This window comes from Salarias fasciatus, unplaced genomic scaffold, assembly GCF_902148845.1.
Source record: "Salarias fasciatus unplaced genomic scaffold, fSalaFa1.1, whole genome shotgun sequence".
In the NCBI taxonomy this organism is placed as follows: Eukaryota; Metazoa; Chordata; class Actinopteri; order Blenniiformes; family Blenniidae; genus Salarias; species Salarias fasciatus.
In genome coordinates, this window is record NW_021941270.1 from 37,750 (window position 1) to 55,715 (window position 17,966).

The window sequence follows — 17,966 nt, forward strand, 5'->3', positions numbered from 1 at the left end:
TACAGCCGGTGCCTGTTCGCCGAAAAAAGAAAACTCGGTAATTACAGTCCAAATGAAGACTTGAAAAAAGAAAAAAAAGAAAACCCTGGCAGGATCCACGTGGACGGGCAGAGGATCTCTGTTTCATTTCTGTTTCGGTCTGGAGCTGAGGGACCTCGTCTCGGCGCTGCGATCTATTTTAGAACAACTCTGCAAGCGTTTAAAGAATGGCCCGCCGAGATACAATGTGAAAGAGGAGGAGGACGAGTGGCAAAAGACAAGGCTTTTTTTTTTCCTTTTAGGAAAATTTGCTGAACAATAGTGTGTGTAGTGAAGAGAAGGGAGGAAAGGAATGTCAAAAATCCATCAGCCTCCGTGTCAAACGAGGACAAATAATGTACGGCGTTAACAAAGAAGGATATAAGCGCAGCGATAATGAGGAAGACGAGGGGGGAAAAAAAACAAGCACGCAGAACACAAGGACGCAAATTACAGACTGCAGGAGAATAAGGTTTCAGGAGAGTCCATTGGTCTTGGCCCTGCTGAGGCCCAGCAGCCCACCGCGGCAAAAACACCCGAACAAAGGATCATTTATTGGAGGAGGAAAGAGGGGAGGCCGAACGGGAGGGATGAAAGGAGGGGAACACTGTACAGAGGCATTTGAGAGCTGTGTGAGTGAAACACTGGCCCCATCTCAACATTCACAGCCAATGTGTAACATTCTCCCCCCACGCTGCCCCCGCCGACGGTCTCCAGCAGCCCCGGTCCATATGGTCCCGCCGCGGCGGCCTGCGAGCATTCCCGTTTACATACACCCCAAAACCCCCCCCCCCCCCCCCCCCCCCCCCCCCCCACCACCCCCCCCCCCCCCCCCCCCCCCCCCCCCCCCCCCCCCCCCCCCCCCCCCCCCCCCCCCCCCCCCCCCCCCCCCCCCCCCACCCCCCCCCCCCCCCCCCCCCCCCCCCCCCCCCCCCCCCCCCCCCCGCCCCCCCCCCCCCCCCCCCCCCCCCCTTCCTCCAACACTGCCTCCGTTTCCCATTAAAGCCGACGCGGGCGACATGTGGATGCAGACTGATGGTTATTTCCATCCCAGGAATCCATGAAAAAAAAAACAACTGTTGCTTCGCTCGCCGCAGGATCCCACGATGCATTTCTGCAACGCCCCCAAAATACTCCATTAATTCCAACTTGGGCGCCGAGCTACAAAATGTTTACCACAAAAAACCCCAAGAGGTTTTCTTTTTTTTTTTTTTTTTAACTCCAACACAACCTACGGTACAAATCATGAGGAAGTTAGCGGGGACGCATAAAAACATATTCGTCACAAGCGCGCCACCGTGGAAGGCCGAGCAGGACCGCTGAGCGCTTTACTGATGCATATAAACCTACATCTCACATTTAAACGCTGCTCCATGCGCCCAAACTGCAGGCGTCCGTTCCTCAACGGGCCGATTTAGAGCAGACAGCGGTTCAAAGAGCTTGTTTTTCTACGCGGAAACATCTCGCAGTGAGTTAGTGGAGGCATTGTTGGCTGCGGTGTTCCCCCCACAGCGAGAAAATTGCTCCTCAGAGCAGAGGAATGTAAATACAGTTAAAATGTACAATTTGCCCTTACTGGTCTCGTTCAGGTCCGGCAAAAAAAAAAAAAAAAAAAACCCGGCGGTAGGGACAAATGAGAAGTATGCGTCAACAAAGCAGAAACGCTCAAATCAAATCGACTTTAAGGCCATAATTGGCCAAAACTTTCAGTTTGGATTAAGTAATGCCAAATCATCGCAAATAATACTTTCATATGAAATCTACAAACCTGGCAACCTTATTTAACAGCTTGCATACTTTCCTTTATAAGTTTTGGAAACTCATAAAATAACAAAAAAATCTCAAAAGTAAATCATAAAAAAAATGATGAGGGAAGAAAAAAACAGTAAACTTTCTTCTCTTTTCACAATGGGAGATTGTCAATGGAAAACAGGGTCAAAGTTCTTATTGAACTCAGAGTGGAAGGCATCAATGGAAAGTCTGAATGCGACAAAGCCGAGAGACGAAAAACAATGGCTCAAAGAAGTAGAACGACTCTGACGCTTGTTAAAAAAACATACAAGAAACCGCTCTTGAATTGGTAAGAAATGCCAAAGGAAAAAACGATGTGACGGTGAAAACTGCGCCTTCAAAGCTGCAACATTCGTTTCCAGATTATTGACTTTCACCGGCGGTCCGATACGTCGTCTGGCCTTCAGGATTTTTAATCACATCAACGTGTGCGTGCACCGAGGCCAGGAGAGGAAAAAATCTAGTAATTGTCAGAGCCGCTGATCCACATCTCATACTGTGGATTATGCAGACGGTAATGTAATCAGACAAGTGGCTGCATTTTAATCTGGCGCCAGGTAAAGCCTGATTACAGGCATGGATGGAAAGGAAGACTGTGCTTCACGGAATTTCAAGAAGCATATTTTTAACTCTTTTGAACCGTGTGACAAACAATGTGGGAAATTAAAGTAAAACAGCTTTAACTCAACAAAGGGAAAGAGATCAAAGTGAACTCAAGATTCAGAGGTGGAAGAAAACACTACTTTATGGCAAAAGGGAGAAAGTGACTCATACCTGTTCCCTCCTTGTTTCCATTTTGATGCGTCCGCAGCTCCTCCGATTTGTAGAAGTCGATGCTGGCGTACGTGTTTAAGCTGGAGCTGCTGCTGCTGCTGCCGACTGCTGCGCCCACTCCCCCGACCCGGGACCCGCACCCAGCGAGGAGAAGAGGCGAGGGGGGGCCTGGCTTCCTGAGGGTCCTCCATCCAGGTTTAAGTGCGGACTCTCTTTGTTGACCAAGTCCAAGTCTATGTAGTTAAGGCCCTGCTCAGTGGACGAAGTCTGGACGTTCGTGGGGAGTAACTGTGGTACAGAGGGATCCATAACGGCGCCTTCCCCAGCATGCTGTCGAAGCCCAGCCGGCGGGCCGCAGGTTGACTATGTTCTGGAAAAAGGGAGGCGGTTGAGGAAGAAGTAGAGGTAGAGGTGGGGAGGAGGGCGAGGCGAGGAAGGTTTCTGAGCAATGGCGCCTGCGACCTTGGGGATCGGCCCGGATAACTTTTGCCCCCTGGTCCGGGTTGGGTCCTGATTTGGCGAGGGGAAGTCTAGACCACGTGACAGCACTGGGACGGGTGGATCAGTCCTGGTCGGAGACGAAACTTTGGGGGGGATGCTGGACGACGGCGACCGGGAGCAGCGTTACTATTCAAGCTGAAGGCCATCTCTGTGTAATCCCCACAGGACGTAGGGATTCAGACTCCGTCAACGAAGGAACGCTTTCCCTGCTTTTCCTAATTGGAGCCTCAGCCACTTCAATTCCCTCTTCACGGACCAGCAGAGCCCTCGTTGCAGGCTTTAGGGGCATGGGCAAGAGCTGGAGGGTGGGAGGGGTGTGGAAGGAGGGGAAAACTAGTGGAGTAAGGGGTGAGGGCGAAGGAGAAGGGCCCAAGTCCATGTTGACATACTCCGAGGCGACTGGGGGGGTGATGGGGGCAGAGGGGCTACGGGAGAGCGGGATGAAGTTTCCTAAACATGAAGTCGGCCTGTTTGCGGATGTTGGCTAGTTGAGCCATGAGGCAGTGATAAGCCATGCCGAAGACCTCGACCACGGCCTCCTGCAGCCCCGGTCTGGTTACACTTATCTCCCTTGAATTCAATGCTCACATACTCCCCAGGGCTTTTTGGTTCTGGGGGTAGAGGGTTCTCACGGACCCCGCAAGGAAGAGTGTTCGCCTTGGATACGTCAACGAACAGGCTCACCGGTCTGCTTCTGGTATGAGTGCTCGGTTTGGACATCCCACCGGAACCCCGTCTCTGCTGGATCTAGTCCCGTCTTTGGACTGAGTCGCCCCAACCACGTTACTGACTGCCTGAGTCGTCCGGTCTTCGCTCTCCCCAAGACTCTCGCTACTGGCCGAGCTGGAGGAGTATGAAGACGAAGACAGCGACAGGTGATGTCCCGCTACAGAGTTCCCTGCTGACAGTTGCTCCTGACGCCCTGCAGTAGCTCTACCGCTCCCCAATCCCCGACTACAACTCCCATTGTGCCGTCTGCCTCGCCCAGGCCCATCATCAAAATGTCCAGCAGAAGGGTTATGTTTATACGACCGAGGAAGGGAATAGTAAGAATACACCATCTTGGGGGCCTGCTGCTGTGAGCTGGACTCCAAATGACAGGCGTGGTCGGAGGTGGCGGACTGCCATTCACCGAACGGGCACTAATTGGAGACATGTTCATATAATCACTGCCTGCCCTGCTGCTCGGCACTGCCGCTGCCCATCCAAGCTCCTCCACAGACCTCCGCGCTGGTCAGGGGAGCAGCTGCTATTGGGGGACATTATCATGTAGCCATCCGACGTCGGCGGAGATCGAATTTGCTGTGGAGGAGAGACGCTGTTGTTCGGAGTCATAGCCATGTAATCGTCGGCAGGTTTGGCATCGGAGTCGGGACAGAAACGGCCAATGACTGGGGCTGGGACGCCGGGGCCTGAGTTACTCCAGGCAGCATGGACATGTAGCCATTATCCACTCCTAAGTCTACGCTACCGTTTCCTCTACACCCCCCTTCAGGTTTAAACTCCCCTGCCACATCCAAGTACCCTCCTCCTCCACCTACTGAACCAGATTCCCTTTGGGTAGAAGAGCAGGTGGAAGCAAAGGACTCTCGGCTGGTGCTCCTCGACATGATAGCGTAATCGGCAGAATCTTCTTCTGTTGGCTCCTCGGCTCTGCGCTGACGTGGAGCCAGCCTCTCCAGGGCCATAGGAGGCAACGAGGCCCGCTTGCTCAGCAGCCTACGCTCCGCCTCACACTCACGGCTGGAGACCGTCGCAGCACTCTCCGGCTCTGCGGCTGTGAACCACTCACTGGTGTTCCTGGTGCTGGAAGGGTGATGGGCGTCATGCTCCCTTGGTTACTACTGCAACCACTACCACCTCCACCCCGTTGGCCCATTAAGTATAGTTGGCTCCATCTTCACCGAGGGACTGGCTGCCCGTGCTACCAACAGAACTTCCAGGGAGGCTTGGGGATGGGAGCAGATTGTGATCCCCAGGACTGGACCCATACTCATCTGAGGAGCCGTAGTCACTAGGCGAACCTGACACAGATGTACGATGGGAGGGAACACGGCTGTAAGCGCCAGATCCTGGACCGATGCTAGTCGAGGACGTTATGCCTCCGAAGTCGGAGCCGTGCCCGGAGCTGGAAGACAGACTCGGGGCTGGGGAGGGAGCCGGGTAGATGGAGCGCATCAACCCAAGAGGAGTCTTAGCGGCCGTGGTGGGCGCCGAACGAGCCGACTTGGATCTGAGGATCGGTGGGGTTGAACAGGAGCCATTGGTGGACGGACTGCAGTTCACACCGTGAGGCGGTGTAACCCCGATCATCCCATCTTCACCTTTCCCTCCATCACTCGCAGTGCGAGACCTTGGGAAGCTATGCCTTGGGGTGGGAGAAGCATTGGCACTGTTGCCCGGCGCGCCACCGTTGGCTCCCGCAGGAGGCTCGGTTCGTGGCCGACGAGTGAAGCCAACCTGACTGGGAGGAGGGTTTGGATGATGGCGGCGGGAGGGAACGCTGATAGGGTTAGAGGCGGTTGCACCTCCTCCTGGGCCAGAGTTCGACTGAGACTTGCTTCGCTGGCGAAACTCCTCACTCAGTGCCTTCATGGCCTCGAGCAAAGTTTCATGCATGTTCTGGGCCACCACCGAATCATCCACTGGGGCACACAGGTTTTCAAAGAATTACAATTTCTTACTAAAATAATGAAACAGCAATTTGGAAATTTAAGTCCACCATGAGATTTAGAGGAAGTGAACTGTTCGCACGGATTTCTGACTACAGCCTCACCTGCATCCAGAACTCTCCCGGGCCCGTGACGGCAGAACGTCCCACCTCAACGAAAAAAAAGTTCTCCGAATGGCCACAGCGTCGGACGTTCATCAGCTGCAACACCACCGCGGGCGGCGTCCGAGTTGAGCTTCACAAAGTTGACCGTCTTGTCAGTCAGGCAAAGGCGGTAGATGCCGACCAAGTTTTGGCCTGACCCAAGCCTTTAGGCCACCTTCACCTGCCACACTTCTTTAAACGCTGGTCCAGGATTCGGAACTCCATAGTCGCCCGCAGCATCACTGTCAGTGGGATTTTTACCTACAGAAACAAAAAAAGGGGGACAAAAAGACATTAGAAGGTTGTTGGAATAGACAGTTAATAATTCAGTGTTATATGAGGGGGATTTATATAGAGTGCTGGCACAAATTGAGCCGAAAAGTGCCATCATGACCTTCACGCATCTCGGAACAAAGGAAACACCACATGAAACTACCACTATTTATCTGTTGGCTGTGGGAAGGGTGCCTTTATTATGCAAGCTGTGCTGATACCGAGCTTTTCGTAGATTTTTAAGCCAGATTTGAGCACAGGCCGAGCATGCAGTGGCTTGCAAAACTGGCTCGCTGTACCTGCGGGCTCCATACCTGGGGTCTCATTTGTCAACAGCAAACAGACACGCGGGTTCATACACCACTAGTGTAAGAAAATGAAACTGTTGACAACTGAAGTACAGCTAAAGAATGATGACTATGAAGAAAAAAAAAGACAGTTATGGAAAAAAACAAGAGTGAGTCAACTTGGAAAATGCTTGACAATGGAATCTTCTCCAATACCAAAGCAAACAATGCAAATTTATGGCAGGAAACCCGAGGGCTAGCACTCAAAAAGCACTCTGAAAGCTATTTTCAGGAGCCGCTTTACTGACAATAAACAGGCTCTGTAAACTAATAAATGTGGGGTCCTTTAACGGCAGCGCAGACAGTCCATTCACTCTTCGTGTTAAGTGTCCCGTATTCAGACAGTAGCAGAATTAGTGGGGTGAGAGGAGAAGACTGCCTCTGGGAGAGTTGATTCTGGTCTGGAAAGACCAAACAAAGGCAATGGACTCATTTAACTGCTTAATATCAGCCTGGCTGTTTGGTCTCTTAATACTGTGTTTTCTTTACAGTTCTAAAGCAAGAAACGTGGCCATGATTCAAGGAAAGTCCCTTATTTTCTCATGCGGTGGAACTCTGAAACAGCCTCCAAATCTACTGGAGATTTACCTCCGAGCACGTTCACTTCCAACAACAAAGGACCTCACATCTGTTACTGAAAGGGATTATGGGAATATCATTAAGTGAGTCATGCTTAGGGTGGATTCTTATTCTTCTTTAAGGAGCCACCCTCAAAAAGATCCTGCGACACGGCCACAGTCCTCCACATTTCTGAAGTCTTCGCCTGTCAAGCTGCCAGAGTGGATATGCCTGAGCACGGCAACCATAAACAACGCGAAATCAATCAACTGCGTGTCAAGCCTGAAGAAACAAACCTACAGAAAAAGAGTCACCTGTTCGCTTCGTGGGAACGGATGTTCTTTGTGCAATGACTGTGGGCCAGAGCACCTGCCTCATTATCCGCACACATCTGGGATATTGACATTTTGATGAACAAATGAGCTTTTGATAGACAAAAAAAATTGTGTCTACATTTCTGCGGCTTTTTTCTCCAAGCTAAATTTCTTTAGCTTCATATCGTTGATCACAATGGAAGCACGGCTACAGCATTCCAAACGGATGCATGCGTTTTTCTCTTCCGTTCCCATGCCTCTTGCTGCAAATCCTACAATGACAACCATATGTAGACGAGAAGCCTCGGCTCAACTTCCGTCGTGACGGACGTTTCCCCAGCTCCGCTTCCCGAAAAACATTTTCCCTGACTATTACGAAAAAGAGAAAGTCTGACATGTCTGCCGCTGCGTCTCCTTCCAGTTTGTTTCCCCCCCCAAAATTAGAGGATCGCTCCGGACTTGAAAGAGACCCAGAATAGATGTTTTGTTGAGAGCCGGCGAGGCTGCGGCTTCGTGGCTGTGTGTGTGGAGGCACTCCCCCTGCATTAGATGACTCACTCAAGGCCGTGCATGGCCGTTTCATGTGCTGCTTCGCTCCGTGTGCGAGGACCTCTACGCCGTTTGCCTCCTCCATTTAGATTTACAACAGGAAGAGACGGTTTTGGGACTTTTCAGCAGGGAGTGAGGGACAGCCGGAGATTTTAAGAAGATATCGGAACGCCATTAAGGAGGGGAAGAAGGTGGGAGGGGAGTTTATTTAGAAATGCCTGGCTTTAAAGCATCTAATTACAGGCTCTTCAAAATTAATTCTTTTGCCCTTGCTTCTGGAAATCGACACAAATTGCAGAGCAGCATGTTTCTGAAAGAGTATTTTCCCCCTTTCAAGAGCCAATTTGTGTCTGGAGGAGAGCACAAGTGTGCCGTTTGTTTGGAGTACAGTGCAGCCTTAAACCTCAGCTGTGCCCTCAACAGCACTTCCACTCACACGCTACACACAAACACCCCTGATCTCGGGGCCGCTGTGGCTTTGCGCTCGCGCTAAAAAGTAACGAAAAGGGCTTTTCAGAGGTTTTGCTGGAATCACCCTTTACTGATTCACAGTTACCGAACATTACCAACCTTGTTCCGAGTCGTGTAAAGCCGAAGCTGAGCTCGAAACGCACACAGATGCTGGCGATTAACGCCGCTCACTGAAGATGGATGTAATTTCTTTCTTTTTTTTTTGCATGACAAAAGGTTATCAGGCGGTCAGCTTCCGTGCGGCGAAACGCCACCCCTCCGCACACAACATAATGATCCCACAGGAAAGCGTGCGCACACAATGGCCCTCAGCCGGAGATGGGCTGGAAGAAGCGAAGCCAGATGCAGATGAAAGCAAAACACACCTGGAGGTAATGAAGCAGCTGCGTGGGGCTTGCTGGTCGAATGAGGGCGATGCGTGCGGAAAAAACATTGGGCCAACCTTGACGCAACCTTGAGGGCGGTGAGCGTTTTGTGTCGGAGAGTTCGCACAAGGTGAGGCGCTTCCAAGTTTTAGCATTGCGTTTTATTTTTGTTTGTTTTTTTTTTAGCATTCTGAAAAACAACTCACAGTGCCCCATTCACGCTCAAGTTGTTTACCCCAAATTCACTGCGACCACAGTGAAACCTGCAGACCGGCAACACTGGTGTGTATTCACGCCGGTGTATTTGCTGTGCTTGAGCTGCCTGTCTCCGCATCATCGGCTGTAAATCAAGGGGCTGTAATCTAACTCCGTTTGGACCCGAGGCAACGTCTCCGTCGATGGCCGCTTCGCAGCGCTGGGCGTGCTTCTCCCTCGGTAGCTGGGAGCTATACGGTTTGACCTTTTTCCCACATGTACTCTCACGGCGCACAATGCGCTTAATTGGTCATGCGCTCTGAAACTGTGGCATCGGTACAACAGCCACACGGCATCCTTTTCAAGGGGAGAAATCTGTGTTAATTGTTGCTTTAAATTCAAACTACTGGTAACGAGTTTCCCCTCCTTTCTGATTGCCTTACAGCGATTTAGGTAAATGGGTGTTTATGGGGCGTAGCGGAGTTCCATCTACCCCCCGAGGCTGCAAGATGCATGCTGGGATATTTACAGGTCGTCGCTGAGTGACAGGCTGATTATTGTTATGGTTATCACGCCATCGCTAAGGAAGTAGGTCTCAGGCTGTGAGCCACTGGCCGCCGGGTGTCTTTCCTCCTCCGCATCGTCTTTTCAAATTCTATTTTTTTTTTTTTTAAAGAGCAATACAGTTACAGTTACTCTTTAAGTAATGTGTATTAGATTGCCGAAGAAAAAAGTTCAACGGCCGGAATTTACGGCGGTCCGTCGTCGTAGTTAAGCTAATGCAGCCCGTAAATCAGGGGAAGCTGCTCTGGCGACGGACCGCTCGGCTCCCACAAGGTTCTGCTTCAAATTCTGACCTCATTGCCCGAACACGCTGTACCGCGCCACAGCGCCACGAAACACAGCACTCCCAGGGCTCAGACCCCGTTTTCTACCCCCTTTCTTCACTACTGTGCCCCCTCCCACCTCTCCAATACCACCCTGGCTTCTCTGTCAGCGCAGAAAGATCGGAGACAGCTGTGGACTTCTCTTCTTTTTTAATGAAGCTTGTTACATATTTGAGAGAAAAGTGAGCCACCAAGCAAGGAAAACAGTTGCTGTTTTCATCTCCTCCACTTCCAGACTCTTCATCCATCTCTCCTCTTGGTAATCCCCCCCACCTCCCCTCCATGAGGGCCCACACTCCAGGACACAATGCTTCCCCAACACCATCCACTGCCTGAGGTCGATTTCACATGTGGTTTGTGTTTGCTTGAGGTACACACCCAAGAAAAACACACACACAATCGCACAAAACTGGAGTGCGAGTCAGCAGAAGCCGTCGTCCGGCGACGGCCTGGACGCCGGACGGGTTCGTCTGGCTCGGAGTGACGAAACGCGCCGCCTCCAGACGGCCGAGAGCCGGCGCCCTGCGAACAGCGCTCTGCTCTATTATTACAATCTGGATTATTTCCAGCTTTCTAAATCTCCGAAATGGGCTCCTAAGAAAATAAAACGTTCTAGAAAAACATTAACTTCTTGTTCAAATTTTCCAAAGTGAATAAACTGTGTTTTGCAATAACAGCACTTCGGAGTACCACGACCACGGCGGTCAATACGCCGCGCTGATACGGACGACGTCACCCTGACCGATATTAACGCTTCTTTCAAACGCTACTTTTTATCCGGGATGGCAGGTTGCTGGTGCCGATCCCAGCCGGCGATGGGAGCAGAGTACACCGCGGGCGCACACACACACTTCCATTCAATCAGCAGCTGACGTCGATGTTCCTGCAGGTTTCTGGACGAAACCGACCCCGTTTACACAACAATGTTTTTCAAGTGGAAAAGGAGAATTCTGTTGCGCTTTGGGTGTCCGATTACGCCACAACGAAAAGGATCCAACCGGAAACGGGGTAAAACACAACTTGCTACCATGTTCACACACCTCGATCTTAGTATATAGATCTTCTGGTTTTCCAAATATTCACACTTCAGATTAATAAGTGGATCTAAACTGGACAGTGACGGTCTGGGTCTCCGCTGTGCCGGACTGCTGCTGGTCCGCGCACCTGGCTCCTGTCCACCGTCCGCCGGGATCGGCTCCAGACGGACGGACGAGCACGAAGACCCTGGGCGAGCTCCCGGGGACGTTAATTAATTGGGAAAATTATTTCTATCACATACATTGCGTGAAAAAAAAACAAAGTGTCGATTAAGGGACAACAAAAACAACTAAATTAGATTAAAGGGCCTCGGCGCACTGGGCTGTATAAAGTGGAGAAATCAAACCAAACAGAAAGGCGGGCGGCGCAGCGCTCCATACGCTGCTCCCACAGGAGCAGCACAGCGGATAATGAGGAGCTTTTTCCCCACTAATTTGTCTCCGTGTTTCGAATGCATTCACTGCACGGGCTGATAAATACCAACCGACGAACTTCCTGACCCCCCTCCCCCTCCCCCTCCTCCCTCCCATTACGCAGCACCACTAAAGGGCCTCGTATAACCGACGGGCGATCGATACGGCCCACTATAAAGCGTTACTGGCGTTTAAAGCCCCGCGGCTCTGCCCCGCTCAACGTATCGGCACTCATTGACGAGATGGATCATGCTGCCTCCGGCTTTCGCTCTGCTGTCGATCAGACCCGAGCACTTAATTGACGGGCTGAGCAGCAGCAGCAGCAGCAGCAGCGGCGGCGGCGGCGGCGGCGGCGGCTCCCCAAACCCAGCAGAAGCGCTCAAGGCCGCCGTGACTCATGCCGGCCGTGTTTTATTGTAACTCTGACGCAACCGGCCGCTGCATCACGACGAGCCAGGTCCTGGCCGGCTCCGCCGCGTTAAATGAAATTACAGGGTGTTAATGTGCACAAACTATTTATGCGGAGGAAATGCCCCGTGGCAGCTCACCGCTCCGGCGGCAGCGGCGGAGTCAAACGCCATCCGCCGATCTGTGACTCCATTAGCACGCAGCCCGTCCTGCGCCACCAGCGGGCCCCGGCCCTCCAGACAATAATTGCCGCCTAATTAGGGAGATGAGCAGTGCTTAAGCACGGCTTAACGTTTAATCGGTCAGCTCAGTGAACCAGTGGCAGGATCCAGGTCTCCTGGGCCAGAGCAGCCAAACAATACAGGAGGAGGAAAAACCCTCCAGAGCATTTCTGACGTGCGCATTCAAGGACAAACACGTCATTTCTCCATAAACTCTACCCAGCGAGATGCCGAGACGCAGTCAGCCGCATCTGTTCTGCGCCGCAGAAAGTGTCAAAAAATTACATGTTGATAATCCGCAGTCCTAATCAAGGCCAGGCTTGAAGGGGGGGGGGGGGGGGGGGGGGGGGGGAGGGCGACTGAGTAACCAATCATTATATTTCGAAACAGATGTTGCAGCTCAGTGTTTGAAATGCAATTCATTTGGCGTGTTGAACGGGGATTTCTGAAATCCGCCGAGATTTTCTACGCAAGCAGTAATGTTAACAAACCTCAGAATATCACAACAAAACCTGCTAAATGGACGGACCGCGCCGCTCGGCCCGTAAGCCGAGGAACATTCCCATTATTTTATCATCAGAATCAAGTTGCTGTTTATTCATTTTGCTCTCAATGTGTCAAAAGTCTGCGTTACAAATGAGATTAGAACTTCATCGACCCCGAGGCGACGCCTTGACGTGCACATCCTGATATTGGATATTGAACTCTCCTGTTTCGAACGGCCAAAACAACGTTTGAGCTGCAGAAAAACGGCGCCGTTCACGATCAAAGTTCACCAAACAGCCAGAAAATTACAGGCCAAGGCGGCCATCATCCAACCGTCTGCTGAATGAAAGGTTCATGGAGGCAGAGAACAAGTCGTGCCCGCCGGGGAGCCGGGAGTCGCCGTACGCTCGGCCAGGTTTGCTTTATTGTGAATGCCTTTCCTCCCATCAGCCCGGATTAGAACCCGGGTCGCCCAGGCTTTGGGTTAACCATTAACCCGATACACCTGATTTCACAAACAATTCCAACACAAAAGTTGTATCGACAACTTGCTGCGCAAGCTCATTAAACAAAACTAACTCGACTTTAAAGTTGTCTTTCATTCTCAGGTCAGCAACGGCCGTGGAAGGTTAAACCTTTACACACTCCACTGCCTCCTAATAGTCGAGCAAATCGCCGCCCTCCAGCCTGACACTGTACTGGGCGCCTGGCAGGGCCTTACTGGACTCAGCTGAATAAATAACCGGGATCCCGTCCGGCGCGGCAGCTGGCTCGTGTTTAATTACCAGGCGGCTGGCGTCGAGGCCGCGCCGTGGCCGACGGTTCCTCCGAGGCTTAAAGGTGATCTTCCCAGGCCCTCCGCGCCGTATTTACCGCGCGTTCCCCAGGTACTGAGGAATTCCACGAGAGCTTCCAGCAGAGATCCGCCCCCTCCGAGCGCCGGAGAAGCAAAATAAAGAGCCGCTCAGGTGTCGGGCAGAGGAGCATCTCTCGGCCTGAATTCCTGCGTCTCCGGAGGCCGACATCTCACCATGCAGGCAGCGAAGGAGCGAGTGTGTGCGCACACACACACACACACACACTCACACAGGCGGCGAGGCGGGGGGCGACAGAGAGGAGGTTCAATCAACACAGAGACGCCATAGATGTGAAACTGTGTATGAGCTGCGCATACCGGAGGAGGGTCATTACAGTCGAGAATCCTGACAGAGTATGGTGTGTGTGTGTGTGTGTGTGTGTGTGTGTGTGTGTGTGTGTGTGTGTGTCCAAGCTATTTTCACACATGCAATTGGCCATGAAGCTAAAACTCCCCTTCCTGGCCACAGCTCGCCCGCTGTTTGTACACACAGTATGGATGTGCTGCAGGAGTGTGTGGCCTCAAATTTATTCCTATTTTTCATTTTTTTTTCCCCCCCTGATGTGAAGCCACAACAAAACGCCCGCCGGCGGCCCGCCGCAGCCCCGCGTCGCTGTCGGCGGGGACGATTTACAACGGGGAAGCCAACGCCGGTCGCAGAGCGAGAGCTGCTGAAGCCGGAGACCGACCGTCCGGTTGCCCAGGAGGACCGTGCAAACTCACCCGCGAGCCGCGGCCCGTGAAACAGGGAAGTCCTGCACATCAGAAGGTAAAAGGGGAAAAACAACAAGGGATGCAAAGCCAGTTTCTCACAAAACCCTCAGACTTGCATCTCCGCTCCAACATCTGTCTATTCACTTTCCCGTCTGGCGGAAACTCGCCAAATACTTGTGGAGGAGCGGGCCTGAAAACCCCGAGTCTTCAGAAACCAGCTCCAGGTTGGGCTGAAAGGTTTCTGCTCGGCATAAATCAGCGGCGGGCGCTTCGGTATCTTTACGGCGTGAAATGAAAACAGAAGCGCGCTCTGTATCGGCTTTGGCCTCATTCTGAGTCCTCCAGGTGCCTCCTTTCACCCCCGCACCTCCCATCAGCTGCTCTTTATGTAAGAGGGGCGGGTCGTGTGTGAGAAGCACCTTGAACTTGCGTCTGTTTGCCAGGATTGCGTCACTTGTCCCTCGGCGGCCCTGTCTGGTGTCTCACGTTGGACCGTGGGGGGAGGAGGAGGAGGAGGCTGAACAGGTGATTTCAGAGTCGCTGTGCTCACCAGTCCAGCTCCTGACAGCTGTGTTTACACAGCGAGATGGACTCAGAAACATCCACTGGGGTGATTCTTTTTCTTTTTTTTTTTTTCTTGAAAGGGGGGGGGGGGGGGGGGGAGTTGAGGCTATTTGATGGGACAGCATGAGCGGTGTGTCAGACACTGAAGTGCCCCCACCTTTATGTTGGGTTTCCTCCTCTCCTGGATCGATACCGGGTTTGGATCCTGCACCGTCAGCAGCTGATGGGGGACAGAAAGCTCTCCGCTCAGCGCTCAGAATGAAGCGGCGAGAGGAGTCCGGAGGACAAGTGGGAGCAAACACCGAGTCTGACACCAGAGTGATAAGGACTGGCTGAGAGGATAAGACCCACACGGGGCGGTTTGAGGGGAGGGGGCGCGTCTTCACGCAAAACTCCAGCCTCAGTAAACAGCTGCGAGCCGCTTTTAAAGAGTGAAACAAAACAAACAGCGCGCATCTGAACATCCCAAACATTTCAAGCGACCTCGGAAAAAGACTCCCAACTCCGCAGCTATGTAAACTTGACTTGGCAGGCTGCGGTGATTTCTTAATAAGCCCCGCGTGCGGGTGAAAACACGGTTAATGAAACACGTCCCGATCTGCAGCGCAGCTCTGCGGGCGACTGCCACGTTCTCCTGCAAAGCAACGCATCGGACGGGCGTGCACGTGGGCTGTGTGTGTGTGTGTGTGTGTGTGTGTTGTTTTGCGGGACTCGCTGCTTACTTTTGCACTGCAGGTCCACCATGGCCTGGTACCAGTCGTCCTGGTCCGCCTCGCTCTCCGCGGCCACGGCGAAGCTCTCGGCGCGCGTGTACAGCACGATCATGTGCTTGTTCTTGGCGTCGGCCCGCTTGTTGATGTTGAAGCACGTCTCGAGCGCCACGGCTCTCTTGGGCACGGGGGCCTTGCCGCGGAATTTCTTCTCGCTCTCGTAGTACTCCAGGCGGGCCGGGCCGCGCTCGGACGCCGCGCGCAGCACGAAGTAGCGGCGGTGCATGGACTTCTGCTTGCGGAGGTAGCCGCTCTTCCGCACGTCCTCGCAGCTCTCCGCCTGGCTCTCCATGGCACAGGGAGAGGGGGGGAAATATTTCTAGTAATAATAATGATAAAATAAAGAAGTTGTTCTCGTGCCTTGTTGTGGAAGTTCAGCGCCGCGGGTCACACATCCTCCCCCCTCCCGCTCCCCCCGCACAGAGGAGAGAGGTCCGCCGCTCGGGCTCGCTGTGCGCGCGGCTGCGGGTCTCCCCCTTCCCGTCGGGGACTGTTGTTGTGTCGGATCCGCACAAGTTTTCCAGGCTGCTCGTGCGCGCGGAGAGCACACGCGGCGCGGCTCCAGCTCCCCTACAACTACTACTCCCGGCTGCGCTCTTTCCCGGCGTTTAATCCCATCTGACTGCGGTCTGTCGGTCCGTCTGCCCCCTCCCGCCCCGGCCTGGCTGCCCTGCCTGCTGCGGGAGCCGTGGCGGTGCGCAGCGGCTGCGTGCGTGGAGCGGCTGCGCGCGTGGAGCGGGACTGTCACTCACTGCCGCACGAGTACTACTCTGGAAGGAACACGGTGCGTTCGCGGACCGCCCCGACGGCTCGGACAGCGCAGCTCCCAGAGAGCCACTGCTGAAAGCCCAAACCCAGACGACCTCCTCCTCCTCCTCCTCCTCCTCCTCCTCCTCCTGGACCAAAAAGTGTGTCCAAATGTCCAAATGCAGTTTGTTCATCCTAATCTGAATCGATGAGTCTCTTTCTCTCTCAGAATGAACTCTTGTTCACTCTAGCATGTGGTTATTGGAGTTAAAAACAGTGTTAGTTGGTACAAACAGTGTGCAAAATGTGCAACGACACTGTTAAATCCTTCATTAGACATCGAATGAAATTCTTTATATGTAATTCAACTATGTGCAACACCTTTATGTATCATCTGCACTGGATAAAATCTCCAAAAGCTATAATACTGATTAAAATCACAGCATAAGTATCTGCAGAATCTTCATCCTATTGAGCACTGCGGTGTGGCTGCATAATTAAAGTGCATACATTTGAAAACTTGCAAAATATTTATAAGATGAGCGATAAGATAAGGCCTTTATTGATCCCACTTGGGGAAAATCAGCCATCAGGGCAGCTCCAGGAAAATGAGCAATAATGAATATTAGAATATTCTAAATATTTTAAAGATGGAGACAATTACAATTTCGATAAGAGACGCAGACCAGTGTGTAGATTCAACCAAATTCATACTGAAAATGTATATATTCACAGCATAAGGGAATCTTTCTATGTGGGGTCGGTGGTCTTGAACATTTTATTAGGTATGAATGAGATGTGAATGATAAGTTTGTTCAGCTTGCTCCTTTAAAAAGAAGGATACAGATCCCCCCCCCCCCAAAAAAAACACAACTTTCTCCAGTAATTGGACTATTTGCTTCATTATGTTTATTTGTGCTCGTAGCACAGCTTTGCACAAAATGTGCTTCCCTGTTCCAGTTTTGTTAGTTACTGTTTATTTTAGGATAAAATCAGTCTTCAGAATAAAATACAGCCTGATAAGATCAGAATGAGTGCAGGCATTCCGTTACTCTACTACAGTTTATTCCAGTATTATATTCCTTATTTTTACTCGTTTCATTGTGTTTTTCCACCACAGAGGCTGAGCTGAACTAAATGGATGGAATGATGATTTATAGATGATGAACCTTTGTGCTTTATTCGGTGCGTGTCGTGCATCACAAATGGGAAAAGAAAAGAAAAAAGGAATCCCCGGACAAAAACATACAGAACTAACAGGTATCTTGGAGGCGAAAATGTGTGAAAAAAAGATTATTTATCAAATATGTGCAGTATTGTGCCTCAGCAAAGAAGTTTAAAGAGTATTTCTTTAGCAGTGAACACAAAAATGAAAGTTACACGTGGTCTTGCTGAATCTAGATGAATTATGAATATAAACCACACAGAAATGACCAAACTAACACAAAAAGGTTCAAAGGTTAATGCCTCAGTGTCCACGATTACTGCTATTACTGTATCGTAGCATATTTTATTAACGCATCCTATGAAATAATAATGCCATACACTATAAAGAAAAAAAATCTCTATATTAATCATAGGAGCATAAATAATTATTCATTCATTCATATAAATATTACTTTAGTGGAAACGTCACTCAAATCAGAAGCAATTTCACTTTTTCGAGCCGCGTCCAAAGATTCAAAGTTTTATTTACACAGAAATCTGGACGCCGACCTAAACACACCAGATTATCGCTGGCACCAAGTGTGTGCGTGCGTGCGTGCGTGCGTGTGTGTCTTGGTTTTTGGACTATGCACCATGTCAGGACAAAAATAAATACAGCACGGAGTCACAAGATTAGATAATAACACGGGACGTGTCCAGCACAGCCCTGCTTTACATAACTATT

At 51.5% G+C, this 17,966-nt stretch overlaps 1 pseudogene; it reads right to left on the reverse strand.

The window, feature by feature from the left end:
• LOC115384650 (insulin receptor substrate 1-B-like) overlaps positions 1-15,890 on the reverse strand; it is a 36,785-nt pseudogene extending 20,895 nt beyond the window's left edge.
• Positions 15,891-17,966: the final 2,076 nt, after the last annotated feature.